The sequence below is a fragment of the Phacochoerus africanus genome, chromosome 2 (assembly GCF_016906955.1).
Source record: "Phacochoerus africanus isolate WHEZ1 chromosome 2, ROS_Pafr_v1, whole genome shotgun sequence".
Classification (NCBI taxonomy): domain Eukaryota; kingdom Metazoa; phylum Chordata; class Mammalia; order Artiodactyla; family Suidae; genus Phacochoerus; species Phacochoerus africanus.
This window is the reverse complement of record NC_062545.1, coordinates 263,448,848-263,467,968: the sequence shown is the minus strand read 5'-3', so window position 1 is coordinate 263,467,968 and position 19,121 is coordinate 263,448,848. Positions and strand designations below refer to the sequence as shown.

Below are 19,121 nucleotides of genomic sequence, written 5' to 3'. Positions count from 1 at the left end.
TACAGCCATCTTCTCGATGGATCTTCTCATGGTGGGAGAAGTAAAGGAGCTCTCTGGGATCTTTCTTTTTCTTTCTTTCTTTTTTTTTTTTTTTTTTGGCTTTTTAGGGCTGCACCTGCGGCATATGGATATATGGATGTTTCCAGGCTAGGGGTCAAGTTGGAGCTGCTGCTGCTGGCCCATGCTACAGCCACAGCAAGGCAGGATTCTGAGCTGCATCTGTGACCCTCACCACAGCTCATGGCAATGCCAGATCCTTAACCCACTGAGTGAGGCCAAGGATCAAACCTGCATCCTCATGGATATTAGTCAGATTCTTAACTTGCTGAGCCACAATGGGAACTCCCTATGGGATCTCATTTTTTTTTTAAGACACCTTTACTCAGCATCATGATCAGACTATTACATTTAGCAATCAATAGCCTGGGTGCAAAAAAAAAAAAAAAACTACATTAAAACCCTTTGTTGGAGTGCTTTATGCTTTCCACAGAAAAGAAACTAAAATAACCTGTTACACAATTAGTCACAAATACAATCCTCAAGGCTTTTTTGCCCATACACATGAGTATTGTCTAAAACATGTCTTTGTAGCAGCTACGCCCTGCCACCACAGAGCTTGGCTGAGCTCACAAATCTGTTGTAACCTGTAGCTTCCCTGTCACTTCTCTGGCTCGCCTCTCCTGCTAAGCTTTGTTTCCTGGCAGTAATAATTAAAACCTTCTGCCACTACCACAGCTGCTGCTGCTGCTGGAACTGTCATAGCCACCTTGGTTTTGTGGTTTGGCAAAGTATTGGACTCCACCACCATAGGGGCCATAACTCCTGCCTCCAAAATGTCCTCCTTTCATGGGTCCAAAATTTGAAGATTGATTGCTGTAATTGTCAAAATCACTGTAGCTTCTGCCACCTCCAAAATTGCTCCCATCATTACCAAATCCATGATAGACATCCCCACTGCCACCATATCCACCACCACCACAACTCCCACCAAAACCACCTCAACCACTCAAGTTTCCCCCATGACCAAAGTTGTCATTTCCACCAAAACCACCTCCATGGCCACAACCAAAGTTTCCAGAATCACTTCGACCTCTTTGGCTGGATGAAGCACTAGCCAGCTCTTGCTTGGATAGGGCTTTCCTTACTTCACAGTTGTGGCCCTTCAGCGCGTGGTATTTCTGAATGACAATCTTGTCTACAGAGTCATGGTCATCAAAGGTTAGAAAAGCAAAACCTCTCTTTTTGCCCCTGCCTCTGTCAGTCATGATTTCCATCACTTTGGTTTTCCCATACGGTGCAAAATCACCTCTTAGGTGATGTTCTTCAGTGTCTTCTTTAATGCCACCGACAAAAATCTTTTTCACAGTTCAGTGGGCACCAGGTCGTTGAGAATCTTCTCTGGAGACGCCCTCTTTGGTTCCACAACTCTTCCATCCCCCTTGTGTGGCCTTGCATTCATGGCTGCATCCACCTCCCCACAGTGGCATACGTGACAAACCCGAAGCCTCTGGAGCGCTTGGTGTTTGGGCCCCTCATCACCACACGGTCTGTGAGCGTTCCCCATGGCTCAGAATGGCTCCTCAGTCCCTCATCGGTTGTTTCAAAGCTCAAACCTCCGATGAAAAGCTTCCAAGTTCAGGCTCCTTGGGAGACTCTGACTTCGACACGACAGTAGGTGGGAGGAGGATGTATCGATGCTTACTTGGCAGCGTCCAGGGGCATGGGATCTCTTTTCTCTCTCTCTCTTTTTTTTTTTTTTGTCTTTTTGTTGTTGTTATTATTGTTGTTGTTGTTGCTATTTCTTGGGCCGCTCCCGCGGCATATGGAGGTTCCCAGGCTAGGGGTTGAATCGGAGCTGTAGCCACCGGCCAACGCCAGAGCCACAGCAACGTGGGATCCGAGCCGTGTCTGCAACCTACACCACAGCTCACGGCAACGCCGGATCGTTAACCCACTGAGCAAGGGCAGGGACCGAACCCGCAACCTCATGGTTCCTAGTCGGATTCGTCAACCACTGCACCACGACGGGAACTCCGGGATCTCTTTTCTAAGGACACCAATCCCATTTATGAGGGTTCCATTCTCATGACCTAATCATCTCTCAAAGGCCCTACCTGTTAATGCCATCACATTGAGGGTTAGAATTTCAACATATGAATTTGAGTAGGACACAAATATTCTATGCATAACATTATGTTTTCATTAAATGTTTGGTAATATTAGATAGGAAAATTAGGCAATAAAATGAATGGATTTATAGGGGGATAACTCTAGTGCTCTAAAATGTGGAAAACCTTTATATAAATTTGAAATTCATATAATTCTTTTTATTTATTCTAAGCACAAAGAAGCTACAGAATATATACAAGTGCTGGTAAGTCCTTATTTACAAATATGCTATGACCTCTTTTTTGTTGTTGTTGTTGTTGTTTTTCTTTTTAGGACAGCACCCGGGACATATGGAGATTCCCAGGCTAGGAGTCCAATCGGAGCTGTAACCTCCAGCCTAGGCCAGAGCCACAGCAACGCGGGATCCGAGCCGCGTCTGCAACCTACACGACGGCTCATGGCAACGCCAGATCCTTAACCCACTGAGCAAGGCCAGGGATCGAACCCACGTCCTCATGGATGCTAGTCAGGTTTGTTAACCACTGAGCCACAGCGGGAACTCTTATGACCCCTTCTTTGAAGACAAAACCAGTTGGAGGGAATGAACTACCTGCAAGTCCTTGGTGCCTATAGGCAAAGTAAACCAAAGTAATTTTTTAACTTAAAAATAATGTTTATGGAGAAGAGAAAAGGCAAATACCAAAGCAATTTACAAACAGGCATCATATATATTTGTTAAAGTTCAGAATATTAGGAGTCAAAGAAAGAGCAGACTGGCAGAGTACAGTCTCTGATAGAAGAATGAGACCTGTTTAGAAAAGACAGAACCCAGCCTCCAGGAACCTTGGGTCTTTGAAATCTCTAGGAAAACACACAGGAGTCAAGAGTTGGCTAAAAGACTCTCAGGTTTTTGTTGTTGTTGTTTGGCTTTTTAGGGCTTCACTCACGGCATATTTCCATATTTCCCAGGCTAGGGGTCAAATCGGAGCTACAGCTGATGGCCTACGCCATAGCCACAGCAATGCAGGATCCAAGCTGCATCTGTGAACTACACCACAGCTCACGTCAACGCCGGATCCTTAACCCACTGAATGAGGCCAGGGATCGAACCCACATCCTCACGGATCCTAATCAGGTTCGTTAACCGCTGAGCCACAAAGGGAACTCCAAGACTCTCAGGTATTGATCACATACCAAAATCATGCCATCAGAATGTGTGCAGAGAGGAAACTTCCCTAAAGACCATCTAAGATTCATTATCATAAGATGCTCCTCAACTTCTTCTCATAGTCAGGGGAACACACATACTGAAGTGAAAGCGATGTTCCTTTTGATGCTTGTTGTGTCTAGAGGCCTTGTCTCTCTGATGGTTCCATGGTTTACAACAACCCCCACTAAGGCTGAGACTCCACACTTGGGTGAGCTGTGCTATGCATGAAAATAATAGAGTAAGAAGCTTTTCATGTACCAGGCAGCGTATGTTTCTCCTATATACAGCCATGGCTAGCAGGGCACTGGAATTTTCAACCATCTTAAAAAAGCAGGAAAACCCTAGACAAAGGTGGGAACATTTAAGGAATATCTGCTACAGCAGACACTGGGAGAAAGAATGGATTAAAAAGTTTTCTGCGAGTGCAGCCCAAGAAAATATAAAAAGACAAAAAAAAAGTTTTCTGGAAAAAATGCATTCAGTGCAATACAACCTAACAATCATTCTCTCTGTTATTGATATTAGTTCTCCTTCACATTGGGATTCCATAGTGTAGTAATGCTCATCATCCAAGACACTGCTGTCAGTGGGAGGGGGGGCCTGGGTAATATGTCACATCTTGGCTACAGCCTGACATTGCAGTTACTCCTATCTGTGTACATAGGCACAAAGACAGTCTCAGGACATACAATTCAGCCCCGTAGCTGCCTAATCCCCTCATTAACTCAGCCCAGGATCAGCTCTCCAAGGGTATCCTAGCCAGGATGCTATTAGAGTATTTAGCAAAGAGGAAGAGTAAGGACTCGGGCACAACTGCTTGTCTTTTCACCTCTTTGTGCAGCTATGGACAAGATAATAAAAGCTCTCTATGACTCATTTTATCTCATGGGTGGATTAAATTAGACAATCCTTAGGAAAGTATTCAATAAGCATTAGCTATTAATGAAGGGAATCCAAACTCATCTAGAAGAATCTAAACTCCCCTTAGGAAGGAATTTTTAAAATGAGACTTTGGAGTTCCCCCCGTCGTGGCGCAGTGGTTAACAAATCTGACTTGGAACCATAAGGTTGCAGGTTCGATCCCTGGCCTTGCTCAGTGGGTTAAGGATCCGGTGTTGCCGTGAGCTGTGGTGTAGGTTGCTGACTTGGATCCAGCGTTGCTGTGGCTGTGGTGTAGGCTGGTGGCTATAGCTCTGATTCGACCCCTAGCCTGGGAACCTCCACATGCCATGGGAGCAGCGCTAGAAAAGGCAGAATAAAATAAAATAAAATAAAATGAGACCTAAAGGCTAAGTGGAAGATATGGCATGTTTAAGGAAATAACAAAAGGCCACTGAGATTGCGAAATTGTAGGTGTGGGGCTGGGAAGGAGAGAGGAAGAGTATGAAGGGCCAGATCATGCAGAATATCATGGCCATATAAGGAATGTGGACATGATCCTTATGACAATGGGAGTCCACTGGACACTATTGAACAGATAATGACATGGTAACACTGGAGCTTCAGAAACATGCTACTGGAAGCAGAGTGGAAATGAGTTATAAAGGGGCAATGCAAGGATAGATAGAGGTAGCACATCACTAATTACACAGATGGAAATATGAAGGTTCATTATACTTTTCTCTTTTTAATTTTATTGGAGTATAGTTGATTTACAATGCTGTATTAGTTTCAGGTGTATACCTTTGAAATTTTTCATACTACAAAGTCTTTTTTAAAAGCATACAGTGAGAGAAGATGTGGTACGTATATACAATGGAATATTACTCGCCATAAAAAGGAATGAAATAATGTGATTTGCCACTCCATGGATGGACCTAGAGGTGATCATAATAAGTGAAGTTAGACACTGAAAGACAAACATCATGATATCACTTATACATGGAATCTAAAAAAAGGACACAAATACCTTATTTGCAGAAGAGAAACAGGCTCACAGATTTTGCAAAACTTATGGTTACCAAGGAGGACACGTGGCTGGGGGGAAGGCTGGACTGGGAATTTGGAATTGGCATATGCAAACTGCACACTGAAGTATATGGAATGATTGGCCAATGGGGACCTGCTGTATAGGACAGAGAACTCTACCCAATATTCTGTAATAATCTAGGTCGGAAAAGAATCTGAAACAAAATGGATGTGTGTACACATATAATTGAATCACCTTGTTGTACAGTAGAAATTATCACGACATTATAAATCAATTATACTTCAATAAAACTTTTAAAAATGAAAAAAGGGTATAATTTGGGGAGGGGGGGAAGCATACCCTGAAGCCAATTAGGAGGCTACTGTAGCAGCCCAGACAGGAGATGATGCTGACTTGAATCATGTGGTAGCAAGGAATGGAGATACAAGATGGATCTGAGAGGTGTTTTGGAGATAAAACCAGCAGGGTTTAATGATGGGATTTAGGGAGTGCTCTGAGTGTGGAATGACTCTCATATTCCTCTTGCAAATCTAAGCAGATCCAGTGTGTTAAGGGAACCTGTGAAGAGGACCTACTTTGGGGAAGAGATGATGACTTTAACAGTAAATATCTTCATTTTGTAGTGTCCGTGCAAAATTCAAGTCAAAGACTTCAAAATGTAGTTGGATATATTAGTCATAAACTCACGGGCAAAGTGTAGTTATACAGAAGAATTGGAAGCCACAGGAAAATGCCCTGAAGATTATCAACTAATCAAACAGAAGGCTTAAGAAAAATCCTTCTGAGAATCACTATCAAATCAAGGCTGCTAACCAGATAGGATATTTAAGGTTAACCTTAGAAAGAAAGTTGGGATGTATTTTCATTGTGATAGAAAAAACATTCAGCACTATAGGTAAATTTGGCAGTGAGCTGGCAGAAAGTTGAGGGAGCGTTCATCTGATGGATGTTATTTTCTCTGTGAATTAGATGAGAATGAGAACTGTGGAAACACATAAAAACTCCTGGGAAGCACAGAGAATCAAGCTGAGGTTGATTTTTCCAGGCTGCCACCATCAAAATTTATTATTCTTTTTCTTAGTGCTTAATGCTTATTTTGCATTTTATATCTGATAATATAGCCTATGACTTGACACTCATTTACCTCAAACTCTAAAAGATATAATGGGACTCTTTGCATTGTTTTTCCCAATAGGTCTTCAAATACTCAAACAGAAGAATTAAAGCTATCTGACTGGTTTTTTCCTAAGTAAGAATTCCAAATCTAACACATGTGGGATTTATCCATAGATTGCTCACTAGAAGTTAGTAGATGGAAATAATACTATGGCTGGCACTCCAAATATGGGATATGGAACGGATATTTGATTGCCTTTTTTTTTTTTTTTGCTTTTTATGGCTGCACCCACGGCATATGGAAGTTACCAGGCTAGGGGTCAAATCCGAGCTACAGCTGCCAGCCTACACCACAGCCACAGCAATGCAGGATCTGAACCGCAACTGTGGCCTATGGCTCACGGCAACGCCAGATCCCCGACCCACTGAGTGAGGCCAGGGATTGAACCAGCATCCTCATGGATACCAGTTGGATTCATTTTCACTGCGCCACAACGGGAACTCCCTGCTTGCATTTTAAAAAAAAAGCAGTAGCCAAGACCAACTAGGAATGGACATTAGGTCCTACATCTCCATGAATGAGAACTTAGATGACAGAAACTCAAAAGGTCCTAGAATGATGGTGGGTCCAAAATGTAAGGGTATATTTGAGATGATTTCACCAATGAGAGAACCAAAGCCTACAGAAGATAGATGGGCTCTCTGTCCACTTCATGCTTTCCTCTGGCCTCTCTGCCTCCATCTTTTTACTCTACTCACCTATCTTTTACCTTGATACTGTAGATCTGAGGACTTCTCTTAATTAAAACTCTGAAAGGAAACATCTAGATGGATGCATGACTGGATAATGGTCCATGACTCATCCTCCCTTAATAGCATGACATTTGTTAGCTCTAATCAGGATACAGAAAGCACACTAATTATTTGAACAGAGAATTTAATATGAAGAATTGTTGACTATAAAGTTGTTAAATAGGTAACTTGAAAGGCTGAAAAGAAAACTGTAAGCTGTCATAGAGAGAATGATGATGGGAAGTAACTATTTTCCTTAGGGCTGAAGGAACAGAAGGAAAAGGCTTCTTTTTCTTATTAAGCCTTAAAAACTTAGAAAAGAAACTCACAGAGCTTAAACTCTGATGCTGCTTAGCTGGTGCTAGCACCTTCTAGGGAGGCCTCTTGGAGCAGGGAAATAGCCCTCTAAGGAGGGGCACAGTGAAACTGGTTTTGCACCCGTTGGAAAAAAAACTGAAAGCTAGATTCAACTGCTGCTCAGGAAAGGAATTGCTACTGGTACGGTAAAGACGCTGGAATGGGACTTGCAGGAACAGGATGCAGACATGAAGCCCAGAGGAAACAGGAAAAAGCATGTTCTTTCTTCTCCCAGCTTTGTAATTTTCCTGCAACGCCCTCTACTAGCAGAGCCTAACAGGGTGCCCACTGGCAAAGGAGAAATGTGCTGTGCAGTGTCCCAGCTCAATATAATAAAGCAGAGTATAGTGTGGTGAATTTAGTTATGGAAGACAGTAGCTTAATAATGGACACAGCATCCCATTGATAAGACGAGTAAGGCATATCCTCGTAATTCCTGCCACAGCATCCCACTAACAAGATAGGTAAGGCACGTCCACGGAATTCAGGGTGATGCTCAATCACAACAGTCAGACAAAAGAGAAAACTATATAATCATTTAAATAGATTCCAAATAGGCAACTGAGAAATTCAATTCCCATTGCTTTTTTTTTTTTTTGGCTTAAACAAGTTTTTTTTCTCCCACTTTGAGGCCTTTTTTTGTGACATGCAGGTGGCTGTCTTCTTGCTGTGTCCTCACGTGGCTTTTTAACTCTGTGCAGGCATCCCTGATGTCCCTTCCACTCCTTAAAAAGGACACCAGTCTTATTGGATTAGGGCCCATCCTTATGAGTTCATTTAACTTTAATTACCCCTCTAAAGGCCCTATCTCCAAATAATTACACTGGGGATTAGAGCCTCAATGTATGATTTTGGGGGAGACAATTCAGTCCTTAACAAGTTCTGAAATAGCTAATAGAACTTTCTTCTTCCAACTGCACTTCAATTCCTATTGCATTTTTCTCCCCCCCCCCCATGACCATTAAAATTGATCATCTTTTCATAAGAACATTGGCCACTTGAATATTCACTTTTGTAAAATGCCAGTTCATATCTCTCCCCCTCCTTGCCCCCACTGGATTCTCTTTCTTTTTCTTATAGATTTGAATTCACATAATATAAAAATTTACTGTATTACTCATTTAAAAATGTATAACTTCATTGCTATCTAATTCCAGAATATCTTCATCTCACCAAAAAGAAACTCTGCCCGTTAAGAAGTAACAGACATTCTGCTCTCTTCAGTCCCTAACAAACACTAATCTGCTTTCTGTCTCTCTGGATTTGCCCATTCTGGACATTTCATATGAATGGGATTATAAATATACACATTTCTTATGAATGGGATATAATATGGCTGGCTGGTTGGCTTCTTTCACTCTGCATGTTTTTGAGATTCATTTATGTTGTAGCATACACCAATACTTCATTCCTTTTTACAATTTTTTTTTTTTAGGGCCACACCCACAGCATATGGAAGTTCCCAGGCTAGGGGTAGAATCAGAGTTGCAGCTGCCGGCCTACACCGTAGCCATAGCAATGCAAGATCTGAGCCGCATCTGTGACGTACACCTCAGCTCATAGCAACACTTGGATCCTTAATCCACTGAGTAGGGCCAGGGATCAAATCTGCATCCTCATGGATCCTAGCCAGGATCATTACTGCTGAGCCACAACAGGAATTCCCCTTATTAAAAGTTTTTATTGGAGTATAGTTGACTCACAGTGTTGTGTTAGTTTGAGATGTACAGCATCTCAAACGTGAATCAGTTATACAAATACACATATCCTTTCCTTTTCAGATTCTTTTCCCCTACAAATTATTACACAGTATTGGGTAGATTTCCCTGTGCTATACAGTAGGTCCCTGTTCCTTATCTATTTTATACATAATAGTGTGTGTATGTTAATCCCAAACTCCTAATTTATCCCTCCCCAGTGTTTCCCTTTGGTAACTATAAGTTTGGTTTTGAAATCTTTGAGTCTGTTTCTGTTTTGTGAATAAGTTCTTTTGTATCATTTTTTTAAATTTTATTATGATTTTTATTTTTTCCATTATAGCTGGTTTAAAGTGTTCTGTCAATTCTTTACTGTACAGCAAGGTGACCCAGTCACACATACATGTATACATTCTTTTTTCTCACATTATCATGCTCCATCATAAGTGACTAGATATAGTTTCCAGTGCTATACGCTATACAGCAGGATCTCATTGCTTATCCATTCCAAGGGCAATGGTTTGCATCTATTAACCTCAAACATTCAATCCATCCCACTCTCTCCCCCTCCCCCCTCCCCCTCCCCCTTGGCAACAACAAGTCTGTTCTCCATGTCCATGATTTCCCTTTCTGTGGAGGTTCATTTGTGCCATATATTAGATTCCAGATATAAGTGATATCATATAGAGTCTAGTTCCATCCATGTTGCTGCAAATGGCATTATTTTGTTCTTTTTTATGGTTGATTAGTATTCCACTGTGTATATATACCACACATCTTCTTAATCCAATCATCTGTTGATGGACATTTAGGTTATTTCCATATCTTGGCTATTGTGAATAAGTGCAATGAACATGCTGGTGCATGTGTCTTTTTCAAGGAAAGTTGTGTCAGGATATACGCCCAATAGTGGGATTGCTGGGTCATATGGTAGTTCTATGTATAGTTTTCTAAGGTACCTCCATACTGTTTTCCACAGTGGTTGTACCAATTTGCATTTGCATTTCCAATAGTGCAGGAGCGTTCCCTTTTCTCCACACCCTCTCCAGAATTTATTATTTGTGGACTTATTAATGATGGCCATTCTGACTGATATGAGGTGGTACCTTATAGTAGTTTTGATTGGCATTTCTCTAATAATCAGTGGTGTTTAGCATTTTTTCATGTGCTTGTTGGCCATTTTGTGTATCTTGTTTGGAGAAATGTCTATTTAGGTTTTTTGCTCATTATTCACTTGGGTTATTGGCTTTTTTGCTGTTGAGTTGTATAAGTTGTTTGTATATTTTAGAGATTAAGCCCTTGTCAATTGCATCATTTGAAGCTATTTTCTCCCATTCTGTAAGTTGTCTTTTTGGTTCTTTTATGGTTTCCTTTGCTGTGCAAATGTTTGTCAATTTGATAAGGTCCCACTGGTTTATTTTTGCTTTTATTTCTGTTGCTTTGGGAGACTGACCTTAGAAAACATTTGTAAGGCTGATATCAGAGAATGTTTTGCCTGTGGTCTCTTCTAGGAGTTTGATGGTGTCTTGTCTTACATTTAAGTCTGTAAGCCATTTTGAGTTTATTTTTGTGCATGGTGTGAGGGTGTGTTCTCTTTTGTATCATTTTTATTAGATTCCACACATTAGTGACTTCATATGATATTTGTCTTTCTCTGTATGACTTATTTCATATAGTATGATAATTTCTAGGTCCACCCATGTTGCTGCAAATGGCATTTTTCCTTTTTATGGCTGAGTAATATTCCCTTGTATATATGTACCACATCTTCTTTATTCATGCCTCTGATGATAGACATTTAGGCTGCTTCTATGTCTTGGCTATTGTAAATAGTGTTGCAATGAACATTGGGGTGCATGTATCTTTTTGAATTATGGTTTCCTCCAGATAGATGCCCAGGAGTGGGATTGTTGGATCATATGGGAGTTCTATATTTAGTTTTTTTAAGGAATCTCCACATTGTTCTCCATAGTAGTTGCACCAATTTACATTTCCACCAACAGTGTAGGAGGGTTCCCTTTTCTCCACATCCTCTCCAGCACTTATTGTTTGTAGACTTTTCGATGATGGCCATTCTGACTGGTGTGAGGTGGTACCTCATTGCAGTTCTGATTTGCATTTCTCTAATAATTAGTAATGCCGAACATCTTATGTGCTTTTTTGCCATGTGTGTGTCTTTAGACAAATGTCAGTTTAGATCTTCTGACTATTTTTAAATTGAGTTTTTTTTTTTTGACATAAAGCTGCATGAGCTATTTGTATATTTTAATGATTAATCCCTTGTCAGTCACTTCATTGCAAAGATTTTCTTCCATTTTTTGGGTTGTCTTTTTGGTTTTTTTAATGGTTTTATTCCTTGTTATGGCTGAAAAACATTCCACTGTATGGACATACACATAACCATTCACTAGTGAATGGGCACTGGATTGTTTCCACTTTTTGACTATTAGAAGTAGTGGTGCTATGAACACTTATGTACCAGTTTTAATTTGAAATCATGTTTTTAATTCTCTTGGGTATATACCTATAAGTGGAATTACTGGGTCACATAGTAATTCTATGTTGAACTTTTCGAGAAACACACAAAAATCTTTCCTATGTGACTGCATCATTTTACATTCCCTCCAACAATGTATGAGTGTTCCAACTTCTCTACATCCTTTTTCTCCCCCTTTCTTTTTTAGGGTTGCAGGTGTGACATATGGAAGTTCCCAGGCTAGGAGTTAAATTGGAGCTACAGCTGCCAGCCTGTGCCACAGTCACAGCAATGCTGGATCTAAGCCATATCTGCAACTTACACCACAGTTCACAGCAATGCTGGATCCTTAACCCACTGAGCAGGATCCAGGGATCGAACCTGTATCCTCAGGGATACTAGTTGGGTTCTTAACCCAATGAGCCACAACAGGGACTCCCTTTTTTCTTTTTTCTTTTTCTTTTTATGGGCATATCTATAACATATGGAAGTTCCCAGGCTAGGGATAGGAGCTGCAGCTTTTGGCCTAGATCACAGCCACAGCAACATGGAATCCAAGCTGCATCTGTGACCTACACTGCAGCTTGTGGCAATGCAGGACCCTTAACCCATGGAACGTGAGCAGGGATTGAACCTACATCCTCATGGAAACTATGTCAGGTTCTTAACCCACTGAGCCACAATGGAAATTCCACCTACATCCTTTCTAACACTTGTCCTTTTATGTTTTGGGAGGGTGGTTTTGTTGCTGCTTATGTTATGGCCCCTAGTGTGTATAAAATTATATCATAGTTCTAATTTACATTTCTCTAAAGACTAATGATATTATTTTTCATGTGCTTATTGACCATTTGTATATAAACAAAAATGTATATTCAAATCCTTTGTTCATTTTAAAATTGGGTTGTCTGGAGTTCTTGTTGTGGCGCACATGGAGCTCAGATCCTGCTTTGCTGTATCTGTGGCATAGGCTGGCAGCTACAGCTCAGGTTGGACCTCTAGCCACAGCTGCAGCCATAAAAAGAAAAAAATAATAATAAAATAAAATAAAATAAAATAGGGTTGTTTGTCTTATTGTTGTGCTATAAGAATTCTTTATATATTCTGGATACTAGACTCTTGTATATGATTTGCAAACATTTTTTCCCATTCTGTGGGTTGTCTTTTCACTTTCTTGTTAGTGTCCTTGGATGCACAAAGTTTTGTGTTTTGATGAAATCCAATTCATCTTTTTTTTTGTTTGTTTGTCTTTTTAGGGCCGCACCCATGGCATGTGGAAGTTCCCAGGCTAGGGGTTGAATCAGAGCTACAGCTGCTGGCCTACACCACAGCCACAGCCACGGCAATGCAGGATCCAAGCTGTGTCTGCGACCTACACCACAGCTCGAGGCAATGCCAGATCCTTAACCCACTAAGTAAGGCCAGGGATGGAACCTGCACCCTCATGGTTACTAGTTGGGTTCGTTACCACTGAGCCACGACAGGAACTCCCAATTTATCTATTTTTTTTTTTCTTTTGATGCCTGTGCTTTTGGTGTCATATCTGAGAAACCATTGCCAGATCCAAGATCACGATAATTTGCTGTTTTTTCTTCTAAGAGTTTTATAATTTTTGCTTTTATGTTTAGCTATTTGATCAATTTTGAGTTAATTTTTGTATACAGTATGAGATAAGGATCCAATTTTATTTTTTTTTAATGTGGATATAAGGATATCCAGTTGTCCCAGTACTGTTTGTTTAAAAGACTATCCCTCATCAAATGGTCTTGGCACCTTTATTTGATCATAGTTGCATGGGTTTATTTACAGACTTCATCCTACCCTATTGATCTACATGTCTATCCTTATGCCAAAAATACACTGTTTGGATTCCTGAATCTCTGTAGTAAGTTTTGAAATCCAGAAGTGTGAGTCCTCCAACTTTGTTCTTTTTCAAGATTGTTTTGGCTATTTTTGGTCCCTTTTGATTCATTTTTTGTTTGTTTATTTGTTTGTTTTTGTTTTGGTTCATGCCCACAGTATGTGGAAGTTCCCAGGCCAGGGACTGAAACCATGCCAAGTGGTGACCTGAGCAACAGCAGTGATAATGCTAGACCCTTAACTGCTAGGACTCCAGGGAACTCCAGCAATTCATTATGAATTTTAGGTTCAACTTGTCCATTTCTGAAAAAAAAAAAAAAAACAGACAGAAAGTTGATAATGTATTCATTTCCTAGGGCTGCCTTAACAAACCCTCACAAACTGGGTGACTAAAAACAATAGAAATTTATTTTATCACAGTTCTGGAATGCAAAAATCCAAAATCAAGGTGTCAGCAGAGCCATACTTCCTCTGAAAGCTCTAGGGAAGAATCCTCCAATCTCTACATTTGTCTTCACACAGACTTTTCTCTGTGTCTCTCCACTATATGTCCTTTCAGCTTCTTCTTTTATTTATTCATTTGTCTTTATTTATTTATTTTTTTGTCTTTTCTAGGGCCACATGTGGCATATGGAGGTTCCCAGGCTAGGGGTCTAATCGGAGCTGCAGCTGCTGGCCTACACCACAGCCACAGCAGCATGGGATCCGAGCCACGTCTGCAACCTACACCACAGCTCACGGCAATGCTGGATCCTTAAGCTCCTGAGAGAGGCCAGGGATCAAACCTGCAACCTCATGGTTCCTAGTCAGATTCGTTAACCTCTGAGCCACGATGGGAATTTCCCCTTTCATCTTCTTATAAGAACTCCTGTCGTAGGGTTTAGGGCCCAACCTAGTTCAGAATGACCTCATCATAATTAATTCCAACTGCAAGACACTATTCCCCCCCACCCAAATCATTCTGATGCTCCAAGGGGATTTTAATTTGGAAGGGACACTAATCTCTATACAGATAAGGATTACAACGAATATATAGATCACCTTGGGATGTGTTGTCATTTTAACAGTATTATTCCTTCCAATTCATAAACACCAGATGTCTTTCCATATATATGGCCTTCTTTAATCTCTTTCAACAGTGCTTTGTAGTTTTCATTGCACAAGTCTTGCACCTCTTTGGCTATATTTATTCGTAAATATTTTATTCTTTTTGATCCTACTGTAAATGAAATTACTTCCTTAGTTTCATTTTAGGATTGTTCATTTCTAGTGTACAGAAACACAAATGATCAAGCAAGGCATAGGAAAGTTCCCATCCCATCCACATGGATACTAGTTGGCTTCTTTACCATTGAGCCACAACAGGAACTTTGCATATTGATCTTGTATCTTGCAATATTTATTACTTATAGCAGATTTTTTGATAGATTTCTTAGAATTTTCTCTACTAGTAGAGATAGTTTTACTTCTTCCTTTCCAATTTGGACGTCCTTTATCTCTTTTTCTTGCCTAACTGCTCTGGCTAAACTTCCAGTACAATATTGAATGGAAGTGGACAAAACAGATGTCCTTCTCTTGTTCCTGATTTTAGAGGGAAATATTTCAGTCTCTCAGCAACAGGTATGATGTCAGCTGTGTGTTTCACATAGGTGGTCTTTTATCATGTTGAAGAACTTCCTTTTTATTCCTAATTTGTTGGGCATCTTTATCAAGACAGGGTGTAAGATTTTGTCAAATGCCTTTCCTGCATAAGTAAAAATGTCCATGTGTTTTATTCTTTCATTTGATTTAATCGGTGTTTAACACTAATTAACATTTGTATGTTGAACCAGCCTTGCATTCCTAGAATAAATCCTACTTTGTCATGGTGGGATTTTAACATGTTGCTGGGTTTTTGGTTGGTTGTTTTGTTTTTCTTTTTAGGGATGCACCCGCAATATATGGAGGTTCCCAGGCTAGGGGTCAAACCAGAGCTACAGCCGCCGGCCTACACCATAGACACAGCAACACCAGATCTAAGCCACGTTTGTGACCTACATCACAGCTTATGGCAATGCCAGATCCTTAACCCACTGAGCAAGGCCAGGGATTGAACTTTCGTCCTCATGGATGCCAGGCAGATACATTTTCATTGAGCCATGACAGGAACTCCTGTTGCTGGTTTTAATTCACTAATATTTTGTTGAGGGTCTTCTCATCTACATTCATAATGGATAATGGTCTACAGTTTTCTTGAGATGTCTTTGTCTGGCTTTGGCAAAAAAAAGTAATGCTGGCCTCATAAAATAAGTTAGAAAGTTCTTCTATTTATTTGGAAGACTTTGAGAATAAATGGTGTTAATTCTTTTTAAGTGTTTTGTAGAATTCACCTGTTGAGCCATCTGGTCCTGGGCTTTCTTTGTTAGGAGACTTTTGATTGCCAATTCAATCTCTTGTTATAGGTCTATAAGATTTTCTAGTTCTTCTTGAACTAGTTTTAGCAGTTTGTGTGTTTATAGGAATGTGTCAATTTCATCTAGGTTATCTCATATATGATGTGTACTTACTTGTTCATAGTATACTCTTATAATCCTTTTTATAACTGTAAGGTCTATAATAATGTTCCCACTTCCATTCTTGATATTAATAATTTGAGTCATCTCTAATTTATTTTTCTTGGTCTAGTTAAAGATTTGTCAATTTCTTGATCTTTGCAAAGAGCCAAATTTTGGTTTCATCGATTCTACCATTTTTCTTTTTCTCTATTCAGTTGTCTCCATATTAATCTTTATTATTCCTTCCTTCTACTTGCTTTTTTTGTTGTTGTTGTTGTTTGCTTGTTTGTTTTGTTGTTGTTGCTATTTCTTGGGCCGCTCCCACAGCATATGGAGGTTCCCAGGCTAGGGGTTGAATCGGAGCCGCAGCCGCCGGCCTACGCCAGAGCCACAGCAACGCGGGATCCGAGCCGCGTCTGCAACCTACACCACAGCTCACAGCAACGCCGGATCGTTAACCCACTGAGCAAGGGCAGGGACCGAACCCGCAACCTCATGGTTCCTAGTCGGATTCGTTAACCACTGCGCCACGACGGGAACTCCTGCTTTTGTTTTAGTTTGCCCTTTTTTTCTAGTTCCTTAAGGTAGAAGGTTAGATTATGAATATGAGATTTTTTTCTTCTTTGTTTTAATATAGACGTTTATAGCTATACCTTTCTTTCCAGCTACACAGTACAGTACAGTATACAGTACTGATTTTCAATGCCTCCTGTAAGTTTTGGTATATTGTATTTTCATTTTTATTCATCTCAATCTATTTTCTAAACTTCCCTTATGATTTTTGGAGTTTTGGGGTTTTTATTTTTCCCTTAATGATTTTTTTCTCTGGCACATTTGTTGTTTGAGTGTGTTTAATTTCTAGATATTTGTGAATGTTCCAGATTTATTTTTGCTACTTATTTCTAATTTCATTCCATTGCCATTGGAAAAGATAGTTTATTTTCAATCATTTTAAGTTTATTGGGATTTATTTTATGGTCTAACATATGATCTATGCTGAAGAATATTCCATGTGTGTTTGAGAAGAATATACATTCTGTTGTTGGATAAAGTGTTCTGTGTGTGTCTAATTCTTTCTTATGTCTGCTCAAATCTGCTGTTGAAACCCTAAAGTGAGTTTTTCCATTTCAGATGTACACTTCTCAACATTAGAAGTTCTGTTTGTTTGTTTGTTTGTTTCTTTTTGCCATTTCTTGGGCTGCTCCCACAGCATATGGAGATTCCCAGGTTAGGGGTCTAATCGGAGCTGTAGCCACTGGCCTACGCCAGAGCCACAGCAATGCAGGATCCGAGCCGCGTCTGCAACCTACACAACAGCTCATGGCAATGCCAGATCCTTAACCCACTGAGCAAGGCCAGGGATCAAACCCGCAACCCCATGGTTCCTAGTTGGATTTGTTAACCACTGCGCCACGATGGGAACTCCCTGTTTGTTTGTTTGTTTGTTTTTTAAATAATTTCTATCTATTTATTGATATTCTCTATTTGTTGAGACATTGTTTTCCTAGTTTCCCTTATTTTTAATTAATTTTTTTCTTTTCTTTTTAGGGCCGCACCTGTTGCACATGGAAGTTCCCAGGCTAGGGGTCAAATCAGAGCTACACCTGTTGGCCTACACCACAGCAATGCAAGATCTGAGCCATATCTGTGACCCATGCAGCAGCTTGTGGCAACACCGGATCCTTAACCCATTGAGCGAGGCCAGGGATCAAGACTGCATCCTCATGGATACTAGTCAGGTTCTTAACCCACTGAGCCACAAAAGGAACTCCTCTCCTCGTTTCCTTTGGTTTTTTGTCCATGATTTCCTTTGGCTCTGTAAGCATATTTAAAATAGTTGATTTAAAGTCTTTCTAGAAAACCTCAATAGCTGGACAGTTTTCATCGATTTTTTTCCTATTAATGGGCCATAAATTCTGGTTTATTTGCATAACTCTTTTTTTTTTTTTTGTCTTTTTAGGGCTGCACCCACGGCATATGGAAGTTCCCAGGCTAGGGGTCAAATTGGAGCTATACCCACTGGCCTATACCACAGCCACAGCAATGTGGGATCCTTTAACTCACTGAGTGAGGCCAGGGATAGAACCCATGTCCTCACGGATACTAGTCAGGTTCATTAACTGCTGAGCCATGATGAGAATTCCTTTTGTTTAAAAACTAGACATTTTAAGTATTATAATATAGTCACTCTGGAAATCAGGTACTTTTGCCTCCTCAGGGTTTGTTGTTCTTGTTTGCCATTGGTTATGGTTGTTTGTTTAGTGACTTTTCTAAACTTTTTTTTAAAGACTGTACTCTGTCTTGTTTAGTCTCAGAAGTTTCTGTATCTTTAGCTTGCGATCAGCCAGCAGTTTGACAGAGATTTCCTTAAGTGTCTAGAGACTAAGAGAGACGGAGGTATATTGGGCAGAAAGAGTAGGAGGAGGAGAAGAAGGAGAAGAGAAGAGAAAAGAAAGGAAAAGAAAAGAAAAAATGCTTACAGTCTTTGAAGATTGGCTGTGTTTGGGCCCTCCTTCATAGCCCAGCTCTTTACAACTCTGCCTTATCCTTAATTTCTTGAGTGTGTTGAGCCTACGTATCAGCCACAGGTGAAAACCTAGTGTCTTCACAGATTTTTTTTTCTGAACATTCATTCTGCCCTGAACATGTGCATGGATTTCTTAATTCCTTGTTATACATAGGATCTTGTCAAAGCTTTTACTTTCCAAAGAACTATCTTCCAAATGTTTCCTCTCCAGGCTTTTAGCACATTTATTGTTTATTCCATCTGTCATCATTTGACCCAGGTGTCAGAAGTTTGTTCTTTTATTTTTTTTATTTTTTATTTTTTGCTATTTTTTGCTTTCTAGGGCCACATCTGTGGCATATGGAGGTTCCTAGGCTAGGGGTCTAATCAGAGCTGTAGTTGCTGGCCTGCACCACAGCAACATAGGATCTGAGCCGTGTCTGCAACCTATGCCACAGCTCATGGCAACGCTGGATCCTTAACCCACTGTACGAGGCCAGGGATCGAACCTGCAACCTCATGGATCCTAGTCAG

General features: G+C 40.3%; 1 pseudogene; it reads right to left on the bottom strand.

The window, feature by feature from the left end:
* Positions 1-602: 602 nt before the first annotated feature.
* On the bottom strand, positions 603-1,560 carry LOC125121350 (heterogeneous nuclear ribonucleoprotein A1-like; annotated as a pseudogene).
* Between the last annotated feature and the right edge of the window lie 17,561 nt (positions 1,561-19,121).